Source organism: Protopterus annectens, chromosome 1.part0 (genome assembly GCF_019279795.1).
Source record: "Protopterus annectens isolate FY-2018-M chromosome 1.part0, PAN1.0, whole genome shotgun sequence".
Classification (NCBI taxonomy): domain Eukaryota; kingdom Metazoa; phylum Chordata; order Ceratodontiformes; family Protopteridae; genus Protopterus; species Protopterus annectens.
The window spans coordinates 1,988,635,576-1,988,649,978 of record NC_056725.1 but is presented as its reverse complement, the minus strand read 5'-3'; positions in this window follow the sequence as shown (position 1 = coordinate 1,988,649,978).

Below are 14,403 nucleotides of genomic sequence, written 5' to 3'. Positions count from 1 at the left end.
CATGCTGGTCTGATTATGTTACTCAGAGGTGAAAACTGTAAATATCAGCATGGCACTCTGGAAACAAGAAGATCAAACTTGCTTAGAAAAAAATTAACCTTTGGTTTCAGTTTCTGTCTCCTCTCATATATTGCACATCATGGCAGCTAGCCAAAAAGTCACAGAGGAAAATGTTTGAAAACAATTGCCTCTTCCCTTGCTCACCTCACAATCTTTTTCTTTCTTTCTTTCTGATACCACACTGTTTGTGTTGACACCGGATTATGACTTCACAAACTATCACATTTTAATAGCAGATTTGGTTAGATTTTTCCTTACTGAGTTAATTACTGCATTATGTAGAATAGATAGACAAGTATTAACAGAGGTGCGTTCACTAAATAAAATGCAGTATTACTCATGACACTTCAGAATTTCATATTTCTACCTCTCCACAACACATCTCTGAAACTTCTTCTGACCTGGGTAATGCTGTTCAAAGTATAATGACTCAATGGGGGGTAATTCAATGAAGCTTACACAGAGCTAATCTCTGTGTAAGCATAGTGGCACAGCTCGAACATGGAGTTCGGAGCCTGTGCTATCCAGGAAACAGGGCTGGGGGGATGCACGAGCCTCCCAAGCACTATTCCAGCACAGATGCAATGGAATAATGAAAATCATCTCATTTGCTGGTGAAAACCATGCAAATGAGGTGCATTTGTGATTCAGCAAGCAGACAGTCATCCGTGTAGGAGCAGTGTCTGCTTTAGAAATGTATGTGGTTACTAACCGTGTACAGGACTGCAAAAATAAAAACAGGAGCGTGACAACTAAAGGTAAAGCATTTATGTGCATTAGGCATACCAGTTGCCAAAACTATGGCCACTGGCATGCAAAAGTGTTGCAAAATATTTTTAAAATCAAACTTTTTTTTGGCAGATTTTGGCAGTTTAAGCAGAGCACAGCAGCGCACAAACAGCGATCCTGCAAAAAAAATTGTAAAAAGCAATCTAAATGTGAAACTTATTTTTTATATTATACTGGCCAGAATGCAGACCCATAACAATGGCAAGTAGCAGTGGCTGCTAAGGAGATCTCTGGTGTAATGGTGTAACTAGGGTATAAGCAAGTAGGTGTATGCAAATGAGCTAAGTTTATTGAATGGCAAAATGGAACACCATGTCCGTGGGTACCTAACTGTGTAAGGGCTATAATGCTGTGGTCTAGGCAGAAGAAGCAGCTGACATGAAAAGGGGGTATGTCATGCTTTATGTAAGCACATTGGAGCTTACAAACCCTTCAGTGTCCACAGACACTGAAAAGAAGATCTCTGAATGGAATAGAAAGCGCGTGGGGGTGCCAGGAACTGTAACACACCCCCTGCATTGTGAAAGTGCCATACGGCACTTTACAATAAAAAGTGTCCTCAGACACACACCTCTGAACCTCTTAGAGCAAGACGTCTGGACAATAGCAGTAAAAAAAGTGGGGCAAAAGGCCAGAAATTGGGACAGTTTTGAAATATTTCCCTTACAAACCTAGAAAGTTGATAGAAGGTTTTGCATTAGCATGGATGTTCATGAAGAGTATGTGGCCTGCAAGTGATATGCTAATATCTGATATAGTGATATATATAAATTTTTGTATGATTTTATTCCACACTATTTAAAGTTTAAGTGTAGCTGAGCATGTTTGAGTGCCTCTGCGCTTTCCTCAGTAGTGCTGAAAATGGTATGAACAACTATATAGAAATGTATAGCTGAAACTTTTACCATCAGTTTACCTCAGTGGTTAGAGTTTTGGCTTTGCATGCAGTAGGTGCACAGTTCAAATACGAAGACAGACAATTGAGCTTCTACACGGGAAAGCATTGTTAAATTATTATTATTTTTAATGATGTAGTAATTGATATTTGTTAATCAGGGTGGTGTAGCTGGTCCAAAATTCCAGTGTCAGTGGATATATGATGTAAAATCTCCCATGTAAACACAAATGCCCCATATAGTACATTCACACCCCAAAATACTGTAATCAAACTACATAGGGGGAGGTCATGTCAAGTAAAATATATACACTTAATAACATGTCAGTAATGAGTAATTAATGCTCAGTTATTTAAATTATTTTAATCACAAATGAGCAATGCTTAGCAGTGCTTAGCTCTGCTTAGCTGGTTTGGGCATTGCTAAGAATTATAATTGTAAGCAGCAGTCAGCCCAGCTAAGCAGGTCTGAGCAGTGCTTAGCACTGTTCAGCATGTCTGAAACCAGTTAAGCACAGTTAAGCATGGGGGTGTGTTTCATGCTGCTTAGCTATGCTTAGCTGGTTTCAGAAATGCTGAGAATATTCATGTCCAGGGGAGGGCCCTTTCTACACAGCAATGTCCACACTAGCTGCAACAGTTTTAAAGGCCTAACACTGGAGGAAATGTAAAAAAATACAATAAAAAAAATGCCAGACAAAAGGCAATCAACTAAAAATAAGTAATGTGACCTCTGCCACTCACAGTGGCCCATTCAAACCCCTCAGTAATGTAGCTGGCAGGTGGAATGTGTCATAGTCAGCCAATCACACAGGCAGCAACTGCAGCACACCAGTATAAAGTATGCAAGCACCCTTCAATCTGATTTTCCCACATACTCAGCACCATTGGAGTACACACTTGGGAATTTTAACTGACAAAATTATAGGGGCTGCTGCTGCTTTGCTGCATCACTATGTGCTACAGACTGAAGTGGTGATGATGATAACGCTGACAACTGGCCCAGACTGAGGAGGAGAAGAGTGTTCAGACCCAGGTTAACCTTTCAGGGGCTACATGAGCTGGAGATAGTAGAGCACTACAGGCTAGACAGGGACATACTTCAGCAACTCACCGAGCTCTGCCTCCCTCACCTCAGACCCAGAGCCAACAGAGGGGGAACCCATCCCAATGGAAACAAAGGTATGTGTAGCCTTAAGAATACTAACTACAGGTACTTTCCAAAGACCTACTGGGGACATCATATGGGTCTCACAGGCATCCACATCCAGGGTATTCCACCAGTTCCTGGATGTCATGCTAACATATGCCAGTGAGCACATTTATTTCCCCAGCACCCCTGAGGAGAGGACCACCAATATGCATCTCTTTCACCATGTAGCAAACTACCCAGAGGAACTGGGTGGCATAGACTGTACCCATGTCCACATCAGAGCACTACCCAGTGAAGAGGGTAGAGTCTGCGTCAACCACAAGGGTTATCACTCCATCAACTGCTAGGTTGTGTGCAATGCCCAGGACATTATCATCAATGTGTATGTTAGAAACCTTGGCAGTTATCATGACTCCCACAATTGGCACACCTCACAGCTGTACCAGGCATTTGCCAGGGGAGACATCCCATATGGCCATCTCATGGGGGATGGTGGTTATGCACTGGAACCATGGATGATGACACTCATCTGAAATGCACACACACACACACACACACACACACACACACACACACACACACACACACACACACACACAAACTCTGAAGAATGCTGTAATGAGGCACACTCACAAACTAGAAACATCATAGAGCATGTGTTTGGGCTGCTCAAGTCAGGGTTACGCTGCCTTAACAGATCTGGTGGAGTCCTGCAGTACTCTCCAGCCACATATGCACACATGTTCATAGTTTCTGCCATGCTACACAATATGATCCTGTGGAGACAGCTGCAGCAGGAACATCACAGGGAAGGGACACAACCCCGCTCCCCACCATTGCTAAGGTCCCCACAGGCACAGGGGGACTCAGAGGAGGAACTCCTTGAGCCACTTCCTGTAGGCAGATGTAGGCATGCTCAGAACACCCTGGCCTTGGTAAAAAGGCAATTCATAGCACATACACTGACAGCCTAGGGACCCAGGGACTGATACCACTCTCTAATTTGCACACACAGTAAAAATGATGCCACACACATCACAATGCCTGTACCCTACATTGTATAGGCTGTGTACTGCATGCATCCGACAGACTCAGCACTCAAGCACTGTCCTCACAACTGCTGCAGGCACAAGGTAAGTCACTCTTCCTAACAACAAATCAATGGTGTATTATGTTGTGGTAGCATAACTATGGTATCACTGCATGTATGCAAGGGAATGGGGTGGCCTACTGGGATAGCACCAGACAACTGACAGCTATGTGGGACAACAGGGAATGTCTGCAAATGCTGGCTTACACAGACTACGCAGTACTCCCCTAGGTGACAAAACTCACTGCAGTATATGTGGGGGACTAACAAACTGTGGGGTCATAGGTCACATGCATGGATGTCAATGTTGGAGTCCCGTACACACCTCTCAGCCTCTCACAGTAAGTCACCTGTACAGACCCAGAAAGAAATGTGTGGCAAAGGCCCACAAATAGGGACAATGATGAAATAGTCCACTTACAAACTTACACACTGAGATCACAGTAGGTCTTGCAGTTGCCCTAAATCAATGAAGGGTAAGAAGTCTGAAACTCAAATGTCTGTCATAACTGTCTAACTACTAAAGTCTCTACTAATATGCCAGCATTTTCCCAGATAAGTACAATACTGTGCTAAATGGAACCAAAATGTTAAGCAAACATCTGAACAATCTGTGGAAATGTGTACAGTTGAGAGGTATGCCCCCCTCCCCCCATACACCTGTCTTCCTATAGAAATGCAGAACACTTACGTTTGTAGGATAATAGCAGCACAGCACACATTCCCAGGTCTGTTCCAATCAACATGCTAACTTGTAGCATGTCCACAATATGCAGGGGGTCAATGACCTATGCATATGCATGGTCGATACTGTCAGGGAGTAGGCAGCACTTACTGTGGGCTGTTGTGGCTTAGTGGTTTAAGTAGAGTACTGTGGTTGACAGGGTTAGTGCTTCAAGACTGTTCATGCAAACTATGCTGTATGTCAGCTACAGCTATGGTAGGAGTAGTACACAGCATCCAGAAGTCAATATCCATTACTGCAGGAAAGCTGGACTATTCAGGGATGGGGGAGCACACATCTGGACATTACTCAGTTCGGGGTAACCTACACAGTGCCTAGTAGGACAGCAGGTGTCTGAAACTCAGTGTAGTGCCAGGTTATAAATGTCTGCCTCCTTACTGTGTCACTACTGACAACAAGTCACTGGGCACCAGCCATACCCCTGGAATAACAGGTTGTCACAGAAGGACCACAAGTATGCCTCGTATATCTGCTATGCTTGTCATAACATTGCATTTGCATGCCAAACTACTTGTAAAACAATAAAGGTTGATGTGAAAACATCAGTGGCAGACAGTGGAGAAACAGGTGTCATACCCATAAGAAAAATCAAGTTTATACCAAACCATTCTCCAGACTGTCTATGTTTGGCAGAGCAATATCAACACCCTGTCCCTATGTGTGGCCCTGTGTCTGACTGATATATATGGGCCTGTCCAGATATCATTCTGTGATGGTTTGACAGCTATGGCTGACATATAGCCTTATTTTAACATTGCAACACAGACTATCTGAGGACCACAGCAGATGTAGGGATGCAATGATGGACAACCTGCTTAACAGGTTCTGTTTGTCTGACCTCTACAACTCAAAAGCTGACCACAACCTTCTAATGGAGGGTATCAGTAGCTACACATCACTCCCACCCTCTGTGTGTTTGCTAGTAGTATACATTTCATTTTTTTTTAATGTTTGCTAGTAGTATACAAATATGCTGAACAGTATGCCAGTGCAGTATACAAGTACCTGTACAATTGCATGGACTCAGCCATACCCAACAGAACTAAAACCCGCTTCTCAAGGAAAAACAAATCTATGTGGTGGATGTCCTCTATCAACATGGTTTACAACAAAAGGAAGAAACTGCTGTTCAAGGGTAAAAAGGCACAAATTCCCAATTTGAAAAACTCCCTCGTACATCACTACTGAAATCCTCCAAAGCCACTTAGGAATTTAAACTAGCCTCCGAAACAAAGGCTAACCATAGCCTTTTTCATTTACGTCACACACCTCCATGCCTAAGGCCAGGTTTGTTTTGAATTACATCTTAACAGTGCCACTTCAACTGATACTGTTGAGTTAGCCAACCTGCTAGCAGATAGGTTCAGTGCAAACATCACGCCCCTGTCCCCGCGCAAAGGCACATCCCACATCACAGATACTTGCCCTGCACCTCACATCTCTGTAGATCAAGTGTTAACATACCTATCCAAGCCAAACAACACATCTGACATGGGACCTGATAGTATCCCAGGCTGTATTCTGCAACATCTCCAGCAACAAGTAGCCTTGCCATTGAGCACCCACTCAACCAGAGCCGAAGTACAGGCCGCAGTCCAGCAGAGTGGATAACTGCCATTGTCATCCATTTGCACAAAAGTGGTGCCACTACTGACCCTAGAAACTATCACCCCATTAGCTTGACAAATCTGATCTGTAAGGCCATGGAGTGTATTATTATGCACATCATAAACACTTGACCCCACTCAGTTCGGGTTTGTCAAGGGCAGATTTATGCCTGTTGAAGTTGGTTGACTTCTTTGAGACTGTCACCAAGGCACTGGATGAGGGACAGTCAGTACACAGCTTACCTTGACATGGCCAAAGCTTTTGACACAATCCCCCACTCAGGCATCATTGAAAACTTAACAGAATGTGGTGTAAATCCCTATGCCATCATGTGGGCGCCCAACTGGCTCACTGATAGGACCCACAAGGTCAAAATATGTGCCCCTACCTCCAATAGCAGACATATCCCTAATGTTATCCCCTAGTTATCTGTCCTGGGACCTCTGTTGTTTGCTACCTACTTCACAGAGGTCCAGGAAAAGAAAAAAGGCCTGTGGCTAACCAGGTTTGTGGATGACTGAGATTGGGTGATGTCACTGACTCCCCAGATGATGTTAGCATAGTTCAAGAGGGTCTCACAGCAACAAATGACTGGTGCCAAAGTCATGTCCTTAAGTAAAATGCCAAAAAATGTATTACCATACCATTCATAAAAAACACAGCCCCTACTGATGACCACATTTGGGGCAAACCACTAAGCACATAACCTGTGCTGAGAGACCTGGGTACTCAAGACGACAACAGTCTCACATTTCACCATCATGTAGTGGCAGAGTTCAGAAAAGGCGTTTACTTGATTCATCTCATAAGTAAAGGGATCGCATCCAGAAAAAAGGAGGTTATTGCTTCTCTGTACTCCTCCCTCATTAGCTCAATAATTTAGTACAATGCCCTGTTTCGTATGTACCTCACCAAACACCTGCACCAACTGGAAAGACCACAGAAATACCTCACAAAGAGAATCCATGGCCTCCAACACATGTCCTATGTGGACAGGCTTAAATCAGTATCACTCCACTCTGTATCATACAGATTGGTCCGAGGTGACTTGTGTCTCGCCTACAAGTCAATCTCAGACCCTGCTCTAGTACAGATGCTCCATATCTGTACATCTAACTTCTCACATAGTAGCCCATCAAATGTCTTACATCTACTATGTGACATTAACAACTCTCCTGGATAGACAGGTTTGTCTCCCAGAGGCTGACCCGTCTCTGAAATATAGTCCCCATATATGTCAAATAAAGTATGTCACTGACCCTCTACAAGCATACCTTTCAGCTGTACAGATTTTTGCAGAATGTCCAGATGTTTGGCTCATATTTCTGGTCTGATCCTCATAAAATTAGTGGTATTCTGCCAAATTACTGAGAGGATGTTAGGAATGAAGTCATTAAATAATGATATACAAATTGAATTTCTGACTTCAAATCCTTCAGAAAATGTATGCTAAAACAAATTCTGTTACTCTAGCAACTTTTTAAGCATATAAAAGTCATAATTAAAATATGTCCCTATTTATGGGCCTTTGTCCCCCCATATTGCCGGTCTTTGTCCAGATCTCTTGCACAAAAAGGTAGAGAGGAATGTCTACAAGTGCAACCTTAATGAATGGATGGGCAACCAAAAATCTGTCTTAAGGGTGATGCCTGTATCCCTCATTGAGCAGGCCAACAGCTGCTGATTGTGGTTTATTTTCTGGGGAAATACTCTGGCCTAGGCTTGTAAGGGCCCCAGAGCCAGTAGCCTAGTAATCTCCTATGATCCCATGAACAGTTACACTCAGAGGTGCGACGTCCCCAACCCTGTGGATGATGTTATAACTGCTACTTCACTCACACCAGAAATACAAATAGATAGCAGCAACTGTGCACAAAGCCTGTGATTGCACTACAGAGGGACAAAGAGACACATATAAGGGGAAGGGGAACCACTGGCCAGACAAATGGAGAATGTACCCACCAGAACAAAATGTGCAGTAACATAGGTTCCCTGCAATGTATGCAGTCAGTACACAACACCCACAACTACACAACATACCCCCACATATGTGAGGGTCCTCAGCAAATACATACCTAAACAAAGGATACCTCAGAGCCAAAAAAAAAAAACATGAGAACTCCACAAACCTCCACACCACATACCATGCATAGTCCACACACCACTGTCAACCAACCACTAAGGCCCAAATATAAACCCAACATATTACTCATAGAAGACTCCATTGTGATAAACACAGATGTGCCTCTTACCAGGCTGCATAAGGAGACAGTAATGGTTACTTGTCTGTCAGGTGCCATCATCCACCATATCACACATGCACTGAAGTGTCTCCACAACAGGTACTGTTATTAGTCTGTCCCAGTCCATGTTGCTGTGAATGACTTCAGATGTACTTCCCTGGACAATAGGAAGGCAGACATGATTGAGCATGCTGAATATGTGTCCCGTGCAGGTATGTCCCTATGCTTAAGCAGCATTGTACTGTCACCCAGAATGATGCCTCAGTACTAACAAAAAATGACTGACATTACCAAGTGGCTGAATTTCTGGTGTCATCCATGGGGATCCAGTGCCTGACAGCCTGGGAAGATGTGATTGACAGACCACGCTGCTTTGGCATCAGTGTTCTGGCAAAGACCCTTCCCTCACTCATACTGGCTGTTTTAGGGAAAGTCATGAGGTCGATACTACCGACATGAAACATTCAACAAAATGCAAATTAAAGGTCATGCTGCTAAATGCTAGGAGTCTAAACATGAAAATGCACTCATTGCAAGCATTTTTAACCCTGGAAGATGCTGACAGTTATGCACTTACAGAAACCTGTGCCACAGCTGCGGAGAGCAAGCCATCCTTATCTGATCAATCATCCTATCACACATCCCGGATTCTGGCCAGCAAACCCATATATATATATATATATATATATATATATATATATATATATATATATATACAGACACACAACCCCCAGGCTGGTCAAACAGTCTGACACACATGAGACACTACAAGTGCAGTTAACCTTTGACAAGATCCCCTATTCAAATTATAGTTAGATGCCCACCCCACCTATCTGGCCCTCTACAAATCTGTCAAGATTCAACCCTTTACCATGATCCTGGCTGACTTTAATTACTCAGCCATAGACTGAGAAAAAATAACCATGCCAGAACAGAAATGCACTGAGATTCCTCCATCTTATCAATGCTAAATCCTTAGGACAGCTACTTGACTACTTGATATCCACACAAGATGTGATACCTATGTCAAATTTGGCAGTAAACAACATGATTAACCACTGCAGCACCCCTACGGCATCATCCTCCCTGGCAAGATCCAGCAAAAAAGCAATCACATTTGATATTACCATCTCTCCTGACCCCCATCTAGCCATGGTAAAATGAAAATGTCTTCCAGAGGGATGGTATAAACATCTGAACAGCCCCCTACCCCACTAAGGAAGAGGCACCAACATCTAAATGTATATGAAAGTACTATACCAGTATATATATATATATATATATATATATATATATATATATATATATATATATATATATATATATATATATATATATGTCTACTCGATATGGTCGACATTTCTTAATGTCGAAATTCATATCGCCGAGACCATATGATTAACATTTGAAATGTCGACCATACAAGTAGAACATAAAAAACGAAAGAAAACTTACCTTAACACTGCTAGCAGGGAGGCTTCACCCCCCTGCACCCCCCGGAACTTAAATATACCAACTCTTTCCATTCCGCACTGTAGAGAGATGCCGTTTCCCCATGGTCGACATTTCAAACGTCGATCATATGATCTCAGCCATATGAATGTCAACAATGTGAAATGTCAACCATTTGAAGGGTACCTCTATATATATATATATATATATATATATATATATATATATATATATATATATATATACATAGATGCATGGAATCAGGAATACCTGACAGGACAACATCAGAGGGAGTAAACCTGTCTGGAAACATCTGCAATAAAGGAACTCTATAACATTGCTGTCCTTTACCAAGAAGGAGTAGGTGCACAATTGAAAGCAATCTCCCCTAAGCCTGAACAAACAACTAAGAGCACAAATTTAATCCTCTAAAGGCAACCTTGAGTCTAAATTGCCCACATGTAAGACAGACAATCATAAGGCCTTCTTCACATATGTCTGCAGTCTCACAGGAAGCACCCAGATCTTTTCAGAACTGGTGGCCAAGGACACCACATACACAAATGCTGTAGATATAGCCAATCTACTGGCTGACAGTGTCAGCAGAAATGTCTCCCCTCTGTCCCCCTATCAGTAAAGCAGGACATTCCCAGCACCTGCCCACCCACCCCTTATCACTAGCGAACAGGGCATCACTGCCCTCTCAAAGCCATAAAGACAACTTCCATGGGACCTGAATACATAACATGCTGCATCCAACATGAACTCAGGCATGAACCACCAGCACCATTAGGCACCCTAGTCAACCAAAACATGAGCTTTGTCCCAGCTGAGTTGAAGACAGCCACTGTCATCCCTTTACACAAAGGTGGAGTGTTCACTCATCCAGGAAATTAAAGACCAATCAGCCCATCTAGCCTGATCTGCAAGGCCGTGCAATGGATTATCATGGACCTCATTAACAGGGCCATTGGCAAACACCAAATACTCATTCTCACACAGTCTGCCTTTGTCAAGGAGAGTTATGTCTGTTAAATCTGGTTGACTTTCCTGAGACAGCCACCAAAGGTATGGATGATGGAATGACGGTGCACACTGGACACCCTGACTTGGTCAAAGCCTTATACACTATTCCCCACATGGTTATAGTAGATAAACAATGTCAGCTAGACATCAATATATGTTACCAGAAGGTTAGCAAACTGGCTCATTGATAGAACTCACCTGATCATAATATGGGTAGCCAGTTCAAGCGGTACACCCGTAATGAGCAGCATACCCAAGGGATTGGTCTACAGGGATCTGTTATATGGGATATACTTCCCTGCGGTGCAAGCCAAAAACACTGGCCTATCACTGACCATGTTTGCAGATGACTGCAAGCTGGGAACAGTCATCAATTCCCAAAGTAATGTGGATGTCCTCCAAGAGGGTCTCACCAAAACAAATGACTGCTGCCAGAAACATGGCCTCAAGCTGAATGCCAGAAAATGCATCATCATCACTTCGCGGAAACTGACATCCTCATATATTATCACATTAACAACGTCCTATATACACAATCAGTAGTGAGCCATTTGGCCACCCAGGATGGGTAGCAACCTGACTTTTGAGCACCATGTTGCTTCTGCTGTATGGAAAGCTTTCTAAATCACCCAAATAAAAAGAAAGGGAATCTCATCCAGAGACAAAAAGGTCATAAGATCCATGTATTTGACCCATATAAGACCAATTATTATGTACAACTCTCCCTTCAGCATGTACCTCACAAAGCACATGCAGCAGCTGCAGAGACCACAGAGATTCCTCTCCAGGAGAATCCAGGACCTCAAACAACTACCCTACACAGATAGGCTAAAAGCAATGTCCCTCAACTCAGTTTCATACAGACTCCTCAGAGGTGACCTCTGGCATACAAAGCAATCCAGACCCTGCCTTGATGGAGCTGTTGCACATCTGGAAGTTAAGCTCCACTTGAGCAATCTGTAGGCACAGCATCAACCTGGTGTGTGATATCAATAGGATTTGTTAGTGTGGCAGATACATGTCCCACAGACTCCCCCATCCATGAAATACACTCCCTGTCCACATCAAGCCGAGTACCTCAATACCCCTTGTGAAGTGCACCCTGGATAACTGAATGGGAAACAGAAAATACAGTCCTGTCATTCTACATGTGTCCCTGCTGAACAGGGGCTCTGGGTGCTGACATGTCTTAGCATGGGCTACACTCTTGTCTTCTAGGGTTATAAGGGCTGCAGGGCCAATAGCCTAACAGCCTCATATGAACCAATGAACCTATAAACAAATGTCTGTCAGTGGTTCACTACATTAGTTTATACTGCTCTGCCACTGACATACCAGGAAATCACAGTGCTATGTAGAATATACCACACATATTATGGAAATCTCTGCTCAGTACAATGCACTCTGTACCCACATCAGGATATGACTTTCCAGTTAAGGAGGATACCACACAACCAGGTGATCCCCAGCCAGTATATCACTGAGGTGCTTGATATTTTACTCAGCTTCATCAGCCAATTGCCTGTAGCCACATCTCTCAACTGTCTGGATTTGGCAAGAATGTCTATATTTTGGCTCATATATTTGGTCTGTTCATCATAAATCTTGTAATTCTCTGGTAATTCCCTATGATGATCTGATGATTTCTGTCAGTAAGTAATGACATATAAATTTCAGTGTAAGACGTCATATATGTTAGAAAATGTCTGCTAAAACAAATCCTTTTACTCTAGCAACTTCTTAAGTTTATAACAGCAATAGTTATAATATCTCCCTATATTTGGGCCATTGTTCCCCCATTTTGGCAGGCTATCCCCACATTTCTTGCAATAACAAATTGAGAGGTATGGCTGTAGCACACAAAACCCCGGACCAGATTTCAGATATCTCTAGAATGGAGTCCCACTCTTACTATACAAGGTCATACTGGGAATGCTGCTACACTTAGAGAATTACAGCCCAATTACAGCCCAAGTCTAAACCCACATCGGACTATACAACTGCATTGTACATATATGTCTTTGCATACAGACAGCTATGCACACCTTAACTGTCTCTAACCACACCCATCACACAGGATTACCTTCAGCTATCTGTATGTGGCCCATATGTGCTATATCTGCATCTGTTGAGTGTGATACACAAACATATATATGGGCAACATATATAAATATTTCAAGCATAGACACACATAGACATGAGAGAGACAGACAGTGATAGAGAGAGAGAGAGAGGGAGACACAGACAGAGAAGGCATCATAGACAGAGACACCCTGAAAGGCATAGAGTGATGTCCTGCTGCAGACAATTTCATACCAGTTGTAACCAGTGGTATGTGCTAGCATGAAGGTGAGTTCCATTGTGTAATAGTAGTGAGTTAGGGGTTGTAATCTCACATCACCTGCCCATGTGTGTGTGTGTGTCTGTGTGTGTGTGTGTGTGTGTGTGTGTGTGCATGTGTGTGCGTGTGTGTGCGTGTGTGAGTGTGTGTTTGTGTGTGTGTGTTTTTGTATATGTGTGTGTGTGTGTTTGTATGCTAAAGTATTTTGAGGCCTTTCCCACCCAGTACACTTCCCATTTCCCTACTTTACAAGATCTGCTGATATCATTCACCTTAGAAGTACCTTTGGACACTCTTCAGTCCTATAAGCTCCATGGTGCATACAATAACTGTGTAACACTATAGTACAAATAACTAGATAGATAGGGGTTCTATTCTCAGACTTGGCAAATGTGTGTGTGTATGTTGGAAGGTTAAAGTATTTTGAAGCCTTTCCCACCCAGTACAATGCCCATTGCCCTACTTTACAAGATCTGCTGATGTGATTCACCTTAGAAGTAACTTTGGACACTCTTCAGCCATATAAGCTCTGTGATGCATGCGATAACTGTGTAACACTGCTGTACCAATAATTAGATAGGAGTTCTATTCTATGTGTGTGGTTGCGAACCATATCTTCTGTGTGTGTGTTTGTGTTGGTTATACCATTTTGAGGCCTGTTCCACCTAGTACATATCCCATTGCCTTACATTACAAGGCCTGCTGATGTCATTCACCTTAGAAGTAGCTTTGGACACTCTTCACCCCTATAAGCTTTGTGGCATGTGCGATAACTGCTTAACACTGCAGTGCAAATAATTAGATAGGTAGGGGTTCTAACCTCACTCCTGGCAAACTTGTGCTTGTAGGTTAAAGTACTTTAAGACCTTTCCCACCCAGCACACTGCACATTGCCCTACTTTACAAGATTTGTTAATGTCATTCACCTTAGCAGTACCTTTGGACACTTTTCAGCCCTATAAGCTCCATGGCACATGTGATAACTGCATAACAGTGTAGTA